The 16,793-nt window shown below is 45.6% G+C and overlaps 1 protein-coding gene across 2 annotated transcripts in view; it reads left to right on the top strand.

The window, feature by feature from the left end:
* The first annotated feature begins 1,510 nt into the window (after positions 1–1,510).
* The window catches only part of WIPF1 (WAS/WASL interacting protein family member 1), a 179,749-nt gene continuing 164,466 nt past the window's right edge, over positions 1,511–16,793 (top strand). Inside the window, exons 1-2 of one of the 2 annotated variants that reach the window (XM_068245472.1) lie at positions 1,511–1,582; positions 5,072–5,176. The gene's annotated coding sequence lies outside the window, so the exon portion shown is untranslated. Of the gene's footprint in view, positions 1,583–5,071; positions 5,177–5,274; positions 5,402–16,793 lie in introns of those variants that run through there. The other variant, XM_068245473.1, reaches the window with a different exon arrangement.

Genomic DNA, 16,793 nt, shown 5'->3' on the forward strand with positions numbered 1-16,793 from the left:
ATTTTTGTCTTTTTTTTACTAACAAATTGATGGAAGAGTGCACTGTTAAAATGAACAATCTGGTTACTCTGATGACCCTCATATTTTACACAGTGGCATAAACAACCCTAATTGCTATGCAACCTCCAGATTATTGCAGTGCAATGTGGATAAAGTGCTTGTGATCACTGAAGCAGCTGGGGTGGTGTGGAAAACTGACTGTTGCTTACACATTTTTCATGGTGGTCCTCAAAAGAGGTGTTAGACGTGTTATCTTTTCTCTTTCTAAATATTTCTAAATCAGAAGGTGTCTTCTTTTCCATTTTAAAATGTTGTGACATCTGATTTCCTAAGAGAAGTAACTAGCCAATAAAGCCACAAGATGTAATCTGCATAACTGTTTTGTAGCAGTGATTGAAATGTATCAAAACCCCACAAAAAGCACCAATGTTTCTAGGGCTGTTTTTAGGCATAGGCATTGCAGGCCATTGCCTGGAGTGCCATTGGTCCTGGGGGGCGCCATGGCCCTGGATTAAGCCCCGCCAGAACCAAAGCCCCACCCTGAATAAGCCGCACCCCACAGGTGTTCTATTGCCTGTTCCTGTTTCTGCGTGTGCAGCAGCAGGAAGTTTGGTGTCCTTAGGAGCATCAGCATCCCCAGTCAGGGCCGGATTTCTGGCAAGGCCGCATAGGCCATGGCCTAGGGCACCAGAAATTTAAGGGGCGGCTCAGTGAGGGGCAGTAAAGCTGTTCTATGCAGCCATCCCTATCTACAAAGACAGCTTTAACCTTTGAACTCTCTGTCCTGTACTTGTGTCGTCCCTGCAAGACCTGTAAGCTCTATCCTGCAGTTACACATCAGTCTAACTCTCATGGTGACACAATGGGTCCATCATTAACGAGATGGCAAACATAACGGTTCTTAAGGAAAACATAATTTATAATCTATACGCAAATTAATAAAATAGTTATTGTCTGTGACATCCAATGATGGAAAGTAAGGAGAATTCTCATTGGGGCACACAGAGATAACAACCATACAGATGGTATAGTTGGCCTTGGGCGGTAAAAAGTACAAATCTGGCCCTGTCCCCAGTCCCTGGACAGCAGACATTACAAGGTCCGGATAGCGTACGTTGCAAGCAGCCTCCACTCTGTTCCTCTGCCAAGCAACTGGTATTGTTTACTAGGAAATAAATATGGCATTCTCCATATCCCTCTCATTACGGTTGTCCTTTATTGTACCTACTGTTATAGGTTTGCAATCACACAGCTTAATAAGTACACTAAAATTGGGTCCATCTTCCATGCTTACAGGCAAGAATGGTAGGGCCATATAACATAAGGTAATTTTATTTTATGAGTACACCTAGTAATGTGATGGAACAGGAAGTTATATTAGGCCTGCACCATACTTAGTGCTTCCAGGAGTGAAGGCTTTTGTGGTTAGAGGTGTTATATTGGAAGCCTACTCTAGACCTGTTTATTTCTATGTTGGTTATCGGTTACCATGGCAGCACTAACTGTTTCAGATGAAAGAGGCTGTGACAACGCGTCTCAGAATGCCCCAGTGAAGCCACATTTGTGCACCAGCTGCAGCTAGGTATATGCTAAGCAAATATGTAATCAATTAAATATTCAATTTCAGAAATGCATCAAACTAAACTAAATCAAACTAAAAATCGGGCAAAACTATGGCCCAGTCAATTGGTTTTTGATCTAAATATCAATTGCATCTCAGCTTATACTGCATTTATCAGTACAAGACTATTGATTGCATCATTTAATCGACTTTTAAAAAGATACTGCTAAAATCATATGAAAAATAGGAGGTAAAGTGGCAACTACTTCCCAATTTCCAATCAGGGAGACATCGATAGGTTGTTGGACCAGGTAATCAAAAGTGTATGGCTGGCTTAGCTATATAGCTGCTACAAAGACAATATATAAATTGAGGTTTTACTGTTATTAGGGACAATGATTAGAACTACACATGGTCTTTATTTGATATCATGCTTCCAAAGTGAGGCCCGGTTCACATTAGCGTTTTTTTGGCGGAATGGAACCGGACCGTACACTGTACAAACGGAACGGACGCGAACGGATCCAATGTTAATCTATGGGACCATACACATCCGTCCGTACGGATACGTTGCCTACGTTCCAGTCCCCGGATCGAAAAAATGCCGCAGGCCCTAATTTTCCGGACAGTTGCTCCCTTCGGACCTGAAACGGAAAGTTTTGCAGGGCAATAAGAACCAATAGAAAAAAACAACACACTGGCTATGAAAACTGAGCTTTCTAGCCGCTTCCTGTGTACTCTCTATGGTACAGTGGCCATTTTGGCTTGTTTGTCACATGGGCCTAGCAGTGCTGCAGGAGTGGGATCCATCCCAGTTCATTGATTTCTGGAAAGAGATGGAAGATATAAGGCCATACAGCATATTGGACCTGATTGCCCAAGTGCAGGGGCAACCTTTCAAGGAGTAGAGGGTACACCCACCATCTCCTGCGAAGAGCAGGCCTCCATCCCACATAGTAGTAGGTGAAAATTAAAAACGAGGCTATTCCAAGCCAGAAGCTGTAGAAATACACTGGATCCATTGTCCAAACAGCAAGCTCTCTCCTCAACAATGACCACAATGTATTTACAGATCATTCAGAGCTCTGGTGTATATATGGTTTATCTTTAATGCTAATTTTAGAACTTCCCCTTTAAAACAGAAACTGACACTAAACGTATGCAAAACTGATACAAACAGACTGAAAACGGATTGAAACAATCTTCAAGGAAGGAGGTCTGCACAATGCCACGATTAAACACTTTATTAACGGACGTGTCCAAACATAGCATCACATGCATAATACTGACATGTTTCCGACCTACTGGTCCTTAATCATAGTAAAGATTTTATGACAACAGTTCCTATTTAAAGGGAAGGAGACAGCAGGTGGGAGGGCCAATCCATGTCTGCCCACTTGGGGCGGCAACCTTAAAAACCTAAAAAAAATAGGACTGCCTACCAGTCCTGTCTAAATCTACATATACACTTCAAGATGTCCTGCAGAGCTCTGTCGCCCAAGGGATCGGGTACCCATCCCTACTGCAGGACAGAGCACCCACCACGCTGTACATACGCATCATTAGCTGATGACACATTTGTCACTATGCTGAGGGACAACAAGCGGCATGCGATGGAGTGTCTTCCGTTAGGTGGGGGAGGGTCCAGAACAATGGCATTGGGCAGTGTTCCATGTTTGCATAAGATCCAACATTCCGGATTTTTAGCCATTGTCGTGTGGCCTCTGTACACACAGTGGTATGATGTCCAACTCTTGGCCATGGCAGTCGTTATCGTATGCCATGACTAAGTTCAGACTAGATTGGGTATGTTCCTTTAAAATCTTAAAACGTCTGTAGTTAATTTCTAAAACCATTGTCAGTAAGACCTGACCTGCACTTGCTTTTCACAGCCCCCAACCAAATTCAGAGCTTCGGTTGCCAGCCAATGGGTACATGATATCCTTGACCCCACCACCGCAAAAAAAAAAAAAAAGTTTCTGGCTTGCTTGGATCTGACAAGCTGTTGTCGAAATGAACGTCATTATGGGAACCTTCCCTAAAGCATAAGGTGACCATCAATGATACAATCTTGACTGTACAATATTACCACTTCTATGCCATATGGACTACCTAAAGAATAAAATTCACAAGTACAAAGCTTGAAAAGAGGAAAAATCATTTAATGTAAAGCTCTGGTCATGTGATGCAAGGATCGGCGGTTGCTCTGCACCTCCTGGCAAAACCGCTGTTGCGTCTTTTGCTCGAAGTGTTCTGAACCCCTGTGGCTGCACCCACCTGCTTAGCTGCACTCCAGCTCAGCAGCCATGGCCTAAAAGGTGGATGCGGAGTTGAAAGGGTTGCCCACAGAGCTTCAGGGACACTTTGGCCAGTCAAGGTGGGGTGGAGGGGGCGGGGTTTTGGACATATAATGATTTGTGGTCGAGCTATTTATGCTAGTACCCACTGATCCTTGCAGCACTAAGTAAGGGCTCTTCTCAGACATTTCTGTTCAACTTTGGTCCTCTTTATACTGGATCAGTTTACCCTTGTAGTACTGTTGTACATAGATTTGGTTAGATTGCTCTTTCCAGATTATATCATTGATGGTACTGGTAACCTAATTGCTTACCCCCAAACTGCAATATATTATACAGGTATATGAGCAGGGGCGTAACTAGAAATCACTGGGCCCCCCTGCGAAACTTTGGATGGGGCCCCTCCCCACCAAACCGCAAACCTGCAGAGAATAGAAAGCTTTTTCTCTCCGTGCCCAGACTCCTCAAGCATCACTACTGGACACAGCACATGTGGAGGGGTAGAAAGGCTGGGGGTAGAAAAGAGCTGTACACAATATCCTGCTGAACACTGAATAGGGATTGTCTACAAATCTTTGTATGAATCCTTATTAGTGGCTGAGCAGATGCAGTCATTAGCACAATTGTGCAGAGAGCAGAAAGCGTTTTCTCTCCTTGCCCTTAGTTGTCCCTCTCTCGGGACAGGGTCCCCTGTGGCTTCTGCCCCCCCCCCCCCTGCGGCTGCATCCCTTGCAGGGTCTATTGTTACGCCCCTGTATATGAGCAATAAACCAAATAAGACACCAAGATCAGATAATTATTTTTCTTGCAACATTTTGCATTGCAGAATTGCATTCAGACTATGTACTTTGGTAGGGATTACATTGTAGGCTCCTGTGGGACTTTTTAGTGAAATTACAGACTGCAAAGTTCAAATGTCAGCCTTCTACTATATATTCAGTATAACTAATGTCTTTAAAAGACTCACATGCCACAATTAAGCCAACTAATGGAGAGGACATGATAGCTATTTTGTCCTGTACAGAAGGTAATAAACTTGAGTGGGCCAGCTAAGTTCTTCCTGGCAGTTTACAGAGCAGTAGCTGGTTTTCTGCAGGAATAATGTGCTTTCACAGAGCAGGCTAGATCAGCAGCAGCCACATGTGGGAACTGTTGCATCACTTCAATGTTTCCGGACTGAGGGGAAGTCAGAATTTTTTTTTTCTCAACACAGGGAGAAGTCTGGAAAACAAGAGACAACTGCCGGTGCCTGGGACCATCAGAGAGAGGGAGCAGAGCCACATCAGGAAGAAGCCCTCAGCACCTTCCCAGCTTGCCAGTAAGTGACAACAAGGCAGTGAGGGACTGGCCTGAGCTCCCAGATCTGCTGTGCTGGATGGGTGTGGCTTTGGGATGCTAATAGAGGGAGCCGGGCTGTCAGATCTCCCTGGCTGGATCCGCTCTTTTATATTGGATCACTTGCATTGCCATGTCATCCAGCGCTAAAGATCTGCAGGAATACAATTCTCAGCTCAGGCAGGACGGGCTTCCGTAGTACTTGCAGGTATCTGTAGCTCTTTGTGTTGTTTTTGTTTTCTCCAGCTGCCTGGGGTGTTGTTACTTTTTTTGCATTGATACTTTTGATTCTTGCCGCTAATTTGCATCCGGTTGAGCTTTTTAACCCTTGCATTTAGTTAGTGCCGCGTTTAGTAGGCGGATATGGCAGTTGCAGATACAGAAGTTTTATGTTTTTTTTTTTTTTTTTTTTCTTTTGCTATTATAGGGTGGCAGTTGTGTGACTACTGCAGAGGGAGCGAGATCCTGGTACACACTTTCAATTATGATTGGCCAATCGGTGACCAATTTTACTACTCCCATGTACTATGAGGTTCAACATATGTTAGGTAAACTCTCATACTACATAGAGGTGGTCAAATTGGTCAGTGATTTGGCTCATCAAAATTGAAGGTGTGTACCAGGCATAACATGATCCCTAGGTTGTGAAAAGCACTTATGCAACATATTATAAACCTGAAAGGCTTGCTAAGTTGTACTTTTATTATCCACACAGATCTATCTGAATGTCTCATTGAGTGGCTTAATAACCAGGGGACCTAAATGCTAACGTTTTGTTTTTAGCCTATGAACAGTATTTAATTTTTGCATCTAAAAATAAAATACATTTTAGAAATGTGTTCAGATGACCTGAAGCAGGGCTGAAGGAGTTGATTGCAGGCTCTGTGAGTTGGACAGCTGCTAGAATTTGGCTTGTACATCATTAAGCTATTTAGATTTGGAGGGGGTGGGGGAGAGGCAGCGAACTCCAAGAGAAGATTGCTGTCAGCGGTGGTAATAATAATTGCAGTATTTGTATAGCGCCTTTCTCCTGTCGGACTCAAAGCGCTTGCGAGGCAACTACTAGAGCGCACTCAGTAGTAGTGTTAAAGGGAAGGTCCAAGCAAAATAAAAAATGAGTTTCACTTACCTGGGGCTTCTACCAGCCCCATGCAGCCATCCTGTGCCCTTGTAGTCACTCACTGCTGCTCCAGTCCCCCGCTGGCAGCATGCCGACCTTGGAGATCGGCGGGGCCGCATTGCGTACATTTTTACGCATTCCCGCTAGTGCAGGAACATTATCACATACATATTACGCGTTAGTGGTTCAATGCGTGTACATTTATGCATTGAACCAGTAACGCGTAAAAATGTATTTGTTAATGTTCCTGCACTAGCGGAAATGCGTAAAAATGTACGCAATACGGCCCGCCTACCTCCGAGGTCGGCATGCTGCCAGCGGGGGACTGGAGCAGCAGTGAGTGACTACAAGGGCACAGGATGGCTGCATGGGGCTGGTAGAAGCCCCAGGTAAGTGAAACTCATTTTTTTTATTTTGCTTGGACCTTCCCTTTAAGGAGACTTGCCCAAGAAACTCCTTACTGAATAGGTGCTGGCTTACTGAATAGGAAGAGCTGAGATTTGAACCCAGGTCTCCTGTGTCAGAGGCAGAGCCCTTTCCATTACATTATCCGGTAGATGTGATGTGTAGAACATGGATGGTGGGGATTTCTGTGACTAAGTACCTTTTAGGCTGCTTACACACAGGGACGTTATAACGTGCGCCTGTATTGTAACGCTCACCCAAAGCACAGCAATGTAACACAAGTGGGCTGTTCACACAGCCCACGTTGCATTACATGTAACGCTGCACGTTGTCCGGAAAGTGCAGCATGCTACGGCGTTAGAGCGGCTATAGCCGCGTTAGACTGTTTGCACATGCTCAGTGGGGGGCGGAGAGGAGGCGGGGAGAGCCAGCTACAGTAGCCGCGCACATGGCTACTTAATATTCACTGCACTGGCGGGCGCTGATTGGACCACGTGATGCGGAGTGTCTCGCTCCGCATCACGTGGCCCCGCCGGCCAATCAGCGCCACTCTGGGAGACCTTATAGGGATAGAGCCGCCTAACGCGGCTCACTCTACCGTCGGCTCTTGCAGCACCATACGTTGTGTTAGGTGCACATTATGCGACCTTAACGTGGCACCTAACGCAACGTCTTGGTGTGCAAGTAGCCTTAAAGGGAACCTGAGGTGAGAGACATATAGAGGCTGCTCCATTTATTTCCTTGTAACCGTGAGATGGGGCGAAAGAAAAAAAGATCCATACCTGGGGCTTCCTCCGGCCCGACCGCTCCCTTGCTGCCGTCCTCCACTCCCTGCAGCCTCAGCAAATTCCCCAGGAAGTCCTCCGCTCCTGGGCATACTACACATGCCCAGCCATGCTTGCTCTCCCATCACACTCGTGTGGCCAGAAGCGTTGTGGCATTGCGCAGTGGTACGATGCAGGTGTAGAGTGCAACAGGGAAGTGCACACAACTGGACTGTGCCTGCGCTGTCTGGGTGACTTACTGGAGCCAGCTGCGGAGGCTGCAGGGAGCGATCAGGCCGGAGGGAGTTAGAGGAAGCCCCAGGTATGTATACATTTTTTATTTCGCCCCATCTCAGGTAAACTTTAAACAATACCAGCTGCCTTGTAGTCTTGCTGATCTCTTTGGTTGCAGTAGTGGCTGAATCACACATCAGAAACAAGCAAGTGGCTAATCCAGTCAGACTTAAGTCAGAGCTCCTGATCTGCATGCTTGTTTAGTATCTATGGCTAAAAGTATTAGGCCTGTTTCCACTGTGCAAGGCTTGTGAGATGTGATGACGGCACAGCTGTGATGCGAAATGCATCCTAAGGCCTCTTTTACACTATATGTTGAAAAACTGATGCGTTTTAACTTTCCAATGCAATGCATTGTAAAAAAGCTTTCAGTTAAAATGCGTATAGTGTCCCCTGAGCCAAAGGAAAACATGGACTTTACTTTGAAAGTCAGTAGTCCTTTCAGTTATAACTGAGAGCAACTTATTAAAGGACAACTGAAGTGAGAAGAATATGGAGGCTGCCAGTAGTGTTTGAGTAACACCAGAAACAAGCATGCAACTAATCTTGTCAGATCTGACAATAATGTCAGAAACCCCTGATCTGCTGCATGCTTGTTCAGGGTCTATGGCTAAAACTATTAGAAATAGAGGGTCAGCAGGACTGCCAGGCACCTGGTATTGCTTAAAGTGAACAAAACATGAATAAGGAAAAAGATTTTATACATACCTGGGGCCTTCTCCAACCCCATTCGCATGGATTGCTCCCATGCCGCCATCCTCCGCTGCCTGCAGCTACGAGAACCGGGTCCCTGCACTTCAGTCAGTCGGAGCCAGTCTAGCGTAAGAGAAGTGCGCTGTCTGCGTAACTCTCCAGCAGCCCCTGGAGAGATACGTAGAGGGCACACTTCTCCTGCGTAGCCTGGCTCCGATGATGTCAGTGACAGGTCCCAGTTCTCGTAGCTGCGGGCAGCGGAGGATGGCGGCATGGGAGCAATCCATGCAGATGGGGCTGGAGAAGGCCCCAGGTATGTATAAAATCTTTTTCCTAATTCATCTCTGATTCCCTTTAAAAGGAAACGAATATGGCAGCCTCCATAGCCTTCTCGTTTCAGTTGTCCTTTAAGTGTAAAAGTTTCAGTTTTTCAATGTGTAGTGGGAAAGAGGCCATAGGGAAACCTGGACACTGGACTGCTCATCAGTTGTCCTTTCAGTTACAATTGACAGCAACTGATCTAGTGTAAAAGGACCCTAAGGCCCCGTTTACACTTAATCAGTTGCGCTCAGTTATAACTGAAAGAAAACTGATTTTCAAAGAAATGCCCATGTTTTCCTATGGCACCTTTCACACTTAGGCAGGGAACACACTTGACTGTTTTCGTATGCGTTTTCTGCACAGAAAAACTGAGAACTAATGTTAATCAATGGGCTAGTACACACTTAATATTTTGTTCGCGCGCAGAAAAAAAACGGACATTCTGCATCATGACTCTGCACATTTTGTCAGTTTTTTTGTATCAATTACATCAGCTGCTATGAAAAAAACGCGCGCGTTTTCCTGCATAAAGACACACTTGGTGTGCAGAAAAAGTATGCAGGAAACCGTGCGCAGAAAACTGAAAGACAAGTGTGTTCCCTGCCTCAATGCGTTTTAACTGAAATCTTTTTCACAATGCACTGCTATGGAAAAAATGCGCACCAACGTGTACTAAGGCACACTAACCCATACCAACTGATTAAGTGTAAATGGGCCCTAAGGCCCCTTTTATACTTAATCAGCTGCTCTCAGTTATAACTGAAAGAAAACTGATTCCTTCCCATTATACACGTTTTAACTAATAGCTTTTTCACAATGCACTGCTATGGTAAAAACCAGGGGTGTGGAGTCGGTACAAAAATCTTCCAACTCCGACTCCTCAGTTTATGAAAGCACAACTCCGACTCCGGGTACCCAAAATGGCTCCGACTCCTTAGTCTAATACTTACCAGGGCTGTGGATTTTGTACAAGAATCATCCGACTCCTTAGTTTATGAAATCATCGACTCCGACTCTGGGTGCCCAAAATTGCCCCTGCTCTGACTCCGATTCCACAGCCCTGGAAAAAACGTACACTAACGCATATCAATGCATTAAGCACAATAGAGCCTGATGAGTCCTTTTACACTATATCAATTGCTCTTAGTAATGGACAACTGAGTTTCAATGTACTGTCCATGTTTTCTTATGGCTTAGTTCACACTATACCAGGACTAGGCAAACATTATAGGATCACTATCGCAAAGGCAGTTAAAAATCTGACAGAACCGACAACACCAGCTACGTGCATTGCTCTGTATTGAACCTCCGGCAGCTACCCCGAGTGTAGGTCGTGGTTACCGCTTTGAGCTGTGGTTTTCCACCCCGACTGTAGCTCGGGGTTACCGCCAAGGAGGTTAAGGCCTGGGACCCACTAGAGCCCTTCAGAATTACAGATAATTCCAAAAGTACTAAGTTAGTGAAAGTCAATGGAGGTGATCCCACAGGAGCAATTGCAATTTGCCGAAATCACAGTCAGCAACGCCCTACCTGCAGCATTTTTTTGAGCGATTATCTAGCAGAAAGTAGGGCCCAAAATTGCTTGGTCCCCTCTACTTTGGCAGGAAACCTCATGGAGAATGGCTCTCCAATCACAGTTCCTCTTACAGCACAAAGCATTTTGATTCGCCAAATCATGTGGGCGTAGTTTATTATTGGAAACTATTGGAAATCTAGCAGTTTGAGAGGGTACTATCCACCCAATCACGTTAGAGGAATTTCCCTATGAGGTTTCCTGCTGGGTCCCCTAAAATAGACTAGCGCCAATTGCTTTACTCGTACTCGCTCCACTTTTAAGTGTCAAAATTGCTCCCAAACGCATTTTGCAATTGCAAGTGGGTCCCAGGCCTGTGTGTGTAAAGTAAACTTACAAGGGTAAGGCCTCTTTCACAGTGGGACGGTGCGTTTGATGCAACGTTAAGGTCGCATAACGTGCCTCTAATGCAAGGCATTGAAAGACTATAACTTGGACGTTTATAGTACATTCTTTAGCCCTGCGTTTGGTGCACCGTTTTCGTCGCACAGTGATGGAATCAAAACGGCGCATGCGTTACATTAAAAAAAATATTACTGAGCATGTGCAACACACACGACGCAGCAGATTTATTGTTAAACGCACAGCATGCAGCACTTTCTAAATATTGCTACACGTTACACACAACGCAACGTGTGCACTGTGAATGTTGCACAGACTTAATATTGCTGTTCTTTAGTCCATGTTAAAACATTTTCTAACGTGCGACTTTAACGTCGCACTGTGAAAGAATCCTAAGGGTACTTTCACACTGCATCCATTGTGGTGCATCTGCATGTTAGTGGCATAGTGTGACAGAGTCTGCTGGAATGCTGTGCAGCATGCTGTGCCTACTTGTAGATGTGCAAAATTACAGTGGCAGTAAAGTAGGCGCTAGTATGGTTGAGCGAAAAACCTCAGGCAAATTCAGCTGCACAGCACCATCTTCAACTTTTAGGTTTAGAACATATACAGTATAATCTCGTTATAGTAAACTACCTCTCCAGGTCCCGGCCAATCTCCAGAGTAAAGTCCTGGTATAGTAAACCCAGATATAATAAAACTTCTGTTATAGTAAACCTGTTTTTTTGGCCCCTATGTGATGCTGACTCTGGATGTAGTAAACAGTGAGTGGTGCATGTGTCATACGTCAGTGTGAAACTCATGGTCGGCTCCTTTCTTCAGTCTGGTTGCGAGTGAGTTAATGCCTAATAACATTTCAAAGACGAGAAGAATGGCACCGGCGCTGGATATACAGTACTGTACAAATAAGCTGCCTGGGGAAAATGAGGATTAATGTGATCGTGAACAAAAGAGGATGCAGCGCTACCACTTCCACTTTGCAATCACCGATAAACTATAGTCCCAGTCCTCCCATGGGATTGTACGTACTCCCGGGTATCTCTCCCCTTGTTAGCAATGACACTTGCTCCTGGTAGATTGTGGAGCGCAGTATAGGCTACTTTCACTTGTAGTGCAGATCAGAGTGGGCCATCTCGACACAAAACTAAGGAGAGTGGAGAGGAGAGTGCTAAGTCCCGCCCACATAAGTATCAGAGCCACACGTATTACAAATGCGAGTGGACGGCACCGTCCAATGTTGCTTGTTTACTGTTTATTGCAGTCTTGTCATGTTAAAAATCAACAAAGTTTCGGAGTAATAAACTCCTTTTTATCAAGTACTTGATAAAGAAGTTTATTACTCCGAAACGTAGTTGATTTTTAACATGGCAAGACTGCAATAAACAGTAAAAGAGCAACATTGGATGGTGCCGACCTTTTTTGCAAGAATTGCTGGAGTGGTGATCCTCAAGTCGAGCACGTCACCTGGCGGTTTAATTAGTTCCGCCAGGAGGCAGCACAGTTTTTTTTTTTTTTTTTTTTTTTTTTTTTTTTTTTTTAAATCATGTAGCGAGCCTAGGGCTTGCTACATGATAGCCGCTGCTCAGCGGCATCCCCCCGCCCGCTTCGATGGCCTTCGGCCATCTCCGATCAGGAAATCCCGTTCAAAGAACGGGATTTCCTGGAGGGCTTCCCCCGTCGCCATGGCGACGGTGCGGGATGACGTCAGTGACGTCATTGGGAGTCCCGGTCCACCCCTCGGCGCTGCCTGGCACTGATTGGCCAGGCAGCGCACGGGGTCTGGGGGGGCGCACGACGGATAGCGGCGATCGAGCGCGGGGCGGCGGCGATCGGTGTGCTGACGCAGCTAGCAAAGTGCTAGCTGCGTCCAGCAAAAAAAAAATTAAGTAAATCGTCCCAGCAGGGCCTGAGAAAACCTCCTGCGCGGCTTACCGACAGCAAGGTTAAAACGGTGTGCATAACAACTACTACTACGCATTACAAATGCGAGTGGCTTATCATGATTGCTTGCATTTTGAAAAGAGACTTCATGATTGGTTCAAGTGGGAGCAGAAAGTTTTGTAGGACACGTGCTGCAAGTCTTGACTGTGGAGGTATCAGAGCCACTCCCAGGAAGCCAGTGGCTGCCTCTATTCAGTGAGGGCTACAATTTTTAAAGGGATACTGTAGGGGGGTCAGGGGAAAATGAGCTGAACTTACCCGGGGCTTCTAATGGTCCCCCGCAGACATCCTGTGTTGGCGCAGCCACTCCCCAATGCTCTGGCCCCGCCTCCGGTTCACTTCTGGAATTTCTGACTTTAAAGTCAGAAAACCACTGCGCCTGCGTTGCCGTGTCCTCGCTCCCGCTGATGTCACCAGGAGTGTACTGCGCAGACACAGACCATACTGGGTCTGCGCTGTGCGCTCTTGATGACATCAGCGGGATTGAGGACACGGCAACACCGGCGCAGTGGTTTTCTGACTTTAAAGTCAGAAATTCCAGAAGTGAACCGGAGGCGGGGCCGGAGCATCGGTGAGCGGCTGCGCGGGCACAGGATGTCTGCGGGGGACCATTAGAAGCCACGGGTAAGTTCAGCTCATTTTCCCCCGACCCCCCCCCCCCCCCCCCTACAGTATCCCTTTAAGGAGCCCTGGATACTCTACTAAGGTTGCTTATCACGTATAGTGTATAGGGTTGCTTATCACATATTAATCACAAGTAACCACAGCAGTTACTCGTGATTCAAAATGAGCTTTAATTGGGCTAGCTGAGCGTCTAGATGCGGCAGGGTTAATTACCCCTAATGCTCTCCGCTCAGCGTTTCAATGAGGCTTGCAAGCGTCTATGGATGCGTTGCAATCCTCGCTATGGAGCGTTTCCTCTTCCATAGTGAGGCTTGCAACGCTTCTAATAGACGCTTGCAAGCCTCATTGAAACGCTGAGCGTAGGAGCGGCATTATGGGTAATTAACCCTGCCACATCTAGCCGCTCAGCTGGCCCAATTAAAGCTCATTTGAATCACGAGTAACCACCGTGGTTACTCGTGATTAATCCGTGATGAGCAACCCTATACTCTACCAACAATTTGGCCAGGTTGGCTATGCAGCCTTAAGGTATACTTAGCCTTGTAGTACACCAAATGTGCATGGGACTTGTACTGCACCTCCAGTGGGAGGACAAAGTTTCTCCTTTGCAGCAGAGAATGTACCAGGGGATGTTGGGCCATTTTTAGGACAATTTCAGATTAAGTAAACTTCTATTATAGTAAACCACTTTTTCCTGGTGTCTTGGAGTTTACTATAATTAGATTATACTGTAGTAATATTTGGACAATTACAGGTGGCAACCAATCACATTACCAGCATTTCGCTGTGCGGTTCCCCGCTTGGTCACCTCAACCATACTAGCATGGTGAAGAATACTTCTGTGTACTGTATGCTTTACACCGTTGCAACACTATTTCTCTGAATGCATCGTGTGAAAATATCCTCCGTCACCTATTCTTTTGCCTCCTAATCAGATGGTGTGTACAGTTGTCCAAAATGGCATCCTTCCTCAATACATTATCACAGGTGATTATATACAGTGAGGAGGTGAGGCTCACAACATAGGGAAGCTGAGAAAGCCAGGGTTACACTGTTCTTGCCCTTTCTGCCATATATTTTCTATTATAAAGTGTGAAGGCAAATTGCCTCCTTAGGTTTATGTACTTTAGGCAACGCACATTGCCACGCAATCGGAACGCAACACGCCCGATTTTTAGTGCCATCTGCGTTGCTGTGTGCTGCGCTGCTGATCCCATTCATTACAGTGAATGGGTCAGCGCTGCGCAGCGCGCATAGTCTGAATGGCAGAACTGCTGTCTCTGCACTTCTTGCGTGTCGCACACTATACGTGCTGCTGAAATGCGCCTGGCGGCCGTATAGTGTAAACTATGCCTTAGGGCCAGTCTAGATAGGAGACTGCTGGTGGCTGTATGTGATGTTCACTGATGGGATCCACCACATCCCGCATGTAGATGAATGGCAGCATTCACCTCAATGCGTTTACCATCGATAGCATTCGCTCCACAGTCATTGCTGCTTGTAGCTTCTAGTGTGGATTGCATTTGTCGTTCTGGGTCTCCCTAGGGCAGTGGTCCTCAAACTAAGGCCTGCAGGCCGAATCAGCCTCATACCAATTTAAAAAGTTTTTGTCCTTCTTCAAGCCATTGTCCACTGCTTTGAACCAATTTTATAAATTTAGTTTCTGCTATTAATCGATCATTTGACGTTTTGAAGCCACCCTTCAGAGCAGTGACACGAAGAAAAATACATGCTGTGACCGTTGGAACAAAAGTGTGTAGCAACTGGGAATTCAGATTTGGTATCGTTAATAGTGTGCCTGTGTCCATTCATACGTTTGCGCAGAGTTTGTCCAGTTTCTCCCTTGTACACAACATTTGGGCATTTAGCACACATGATCAGATATACTAGACTGGTGGAACCACAGGAAAATGTACTCTGTACTCCTGTTGTGAACCTGGTATCATTAACCTGTCAGTGGAGTAAATGTGTCTGCATGTCCCACACCTGTTCCCGTCCACTGATCCCAGGGCTACTGGGGGACAGCACGGGAGCGCGATCGCGCCTCTGCAGCAGAACAGCCGCTTGCACATGAGGATCACGTCGAAATCGTTAATGAAAGTGTTCTTTTTCCTTTTTTAATTTTTTTGCTAAATAACATAGGAATCACGGTAGGTAATTTCCACTACCACAACTTGATTTTTTACAAAAGCGTGATCGCTCCACGGAGCGATTTTTTTGCCGCGATTTTGCTATGCTGTGCAGTGCATAGCAAAATCGCAATCGTTGGGGAAAAAAAAGGACTTTGCTGAATCGCAATCGCTAGTGTTTAGTGCAAACGCTAGCGAATGCTACTGGAAAAGGGCCCTTAGAGCGATTCTAGGCATGTTTTCTAAACATGCCTAGCGTTTTTTGGAGCGTTTTTTTTTTTTTTTTTTTTTTTTTTTGTGTAACAGATTACAAATATTGTTACAGTAAAGCTGTTACTGAACAGCTTCTGTAACAAAAATGCCCGGAAAACAGCTCTGATCTAGCGTTTTTCAGAGCTGTTTTCCACTTTCCTATACTTTAACATTGAGGCAGAAACGCCTCAGAAATCTAAAAAATGCTGCAGCCCCCAAGTTTGCGCTTGTGGAAAAAATGAACCGCTCTGGTGTGCACCATCCCATTCACTTTCATTAGCCAAGCTGTTTTCCCCCTGCAATCGTTTTAAAAAACGATCCAGAACCGCTCTAGTGTGCACCAGCCCTCAGACAGTAGGAAAGCTGTTTAGTAATGCATGCCACCTGTGCTTTTGATGAGCAATTCTGTTTCAGGATAGAACGGTGGATTCATATGCAGGGTTCCATCACAGGCTCCCTTTAAGCATACAAAAACATTTGCAAACTTAGGTCATGATGGACCTTGTAGTCCCACCATAGCTAAGGAGTGGCAGATCCTACTGATTTGGAATTCCGTTGAGGCTGGAGACTTGGCCAAACATGCAAAAACAGTACCGAATGATTGAGTTTATTTTTTATGCTTATATTAACTTTTCTGTTGCTATTTTTGTTTTGTTATTCTTGGCACTGAATTGCCCTGAACAAAGCTTGACAGTTCTGCCTTCTAAGACAGTTGCATTCATGCTGACCCCTGTGGTGGACAAGTGGCTTGCTAATGTTTTCTTTGCAGAGTCATGTGAGCTATCTTAGCTGAATGCTGTTTAATATAATTCTTTTACTGAAATAGAGGCAACATAGACTGTAAAGGGTGTTGTGAGAGTGGATGCTGAGGCAGTTGCGAAATAGGATGTCCTTACTCAATGCTGCTGGTGCTTTGCTCTGTTAGCAGGAAGTCTACTTAGCGGTTAAATTGCTTAGCCTGCACTTCCTATGGTGAAGTCCTGACAGTCAGAGGTAGCTGCAGCGTTTCGTCTGTGAGCTGTTTGGCTTTCTTTCCAGAAAACAAGTCCTAGCTTTTTAGGCCAGAGTATCACAGGCTAAGGGACTTATTACTGGGGGTTGAGAACACTGAAGAACATGAATGATCAAGAAAATCTTGCCTG

Source organism: Hyperolius riggenbachi, chromosome 7 (assembly GCF_040937935.1).
Source record: "Hyperolius riggenbachi isolate aHypRig1 chromosome 7, aHypRig1.pri, whole genome shotgun sequence".
NCBI lineage: Eukaryota > Metazoa > Chordata > Amphibia > Anura > Hyperoliidae > Hyperolius > Hyperolius riggenbachi.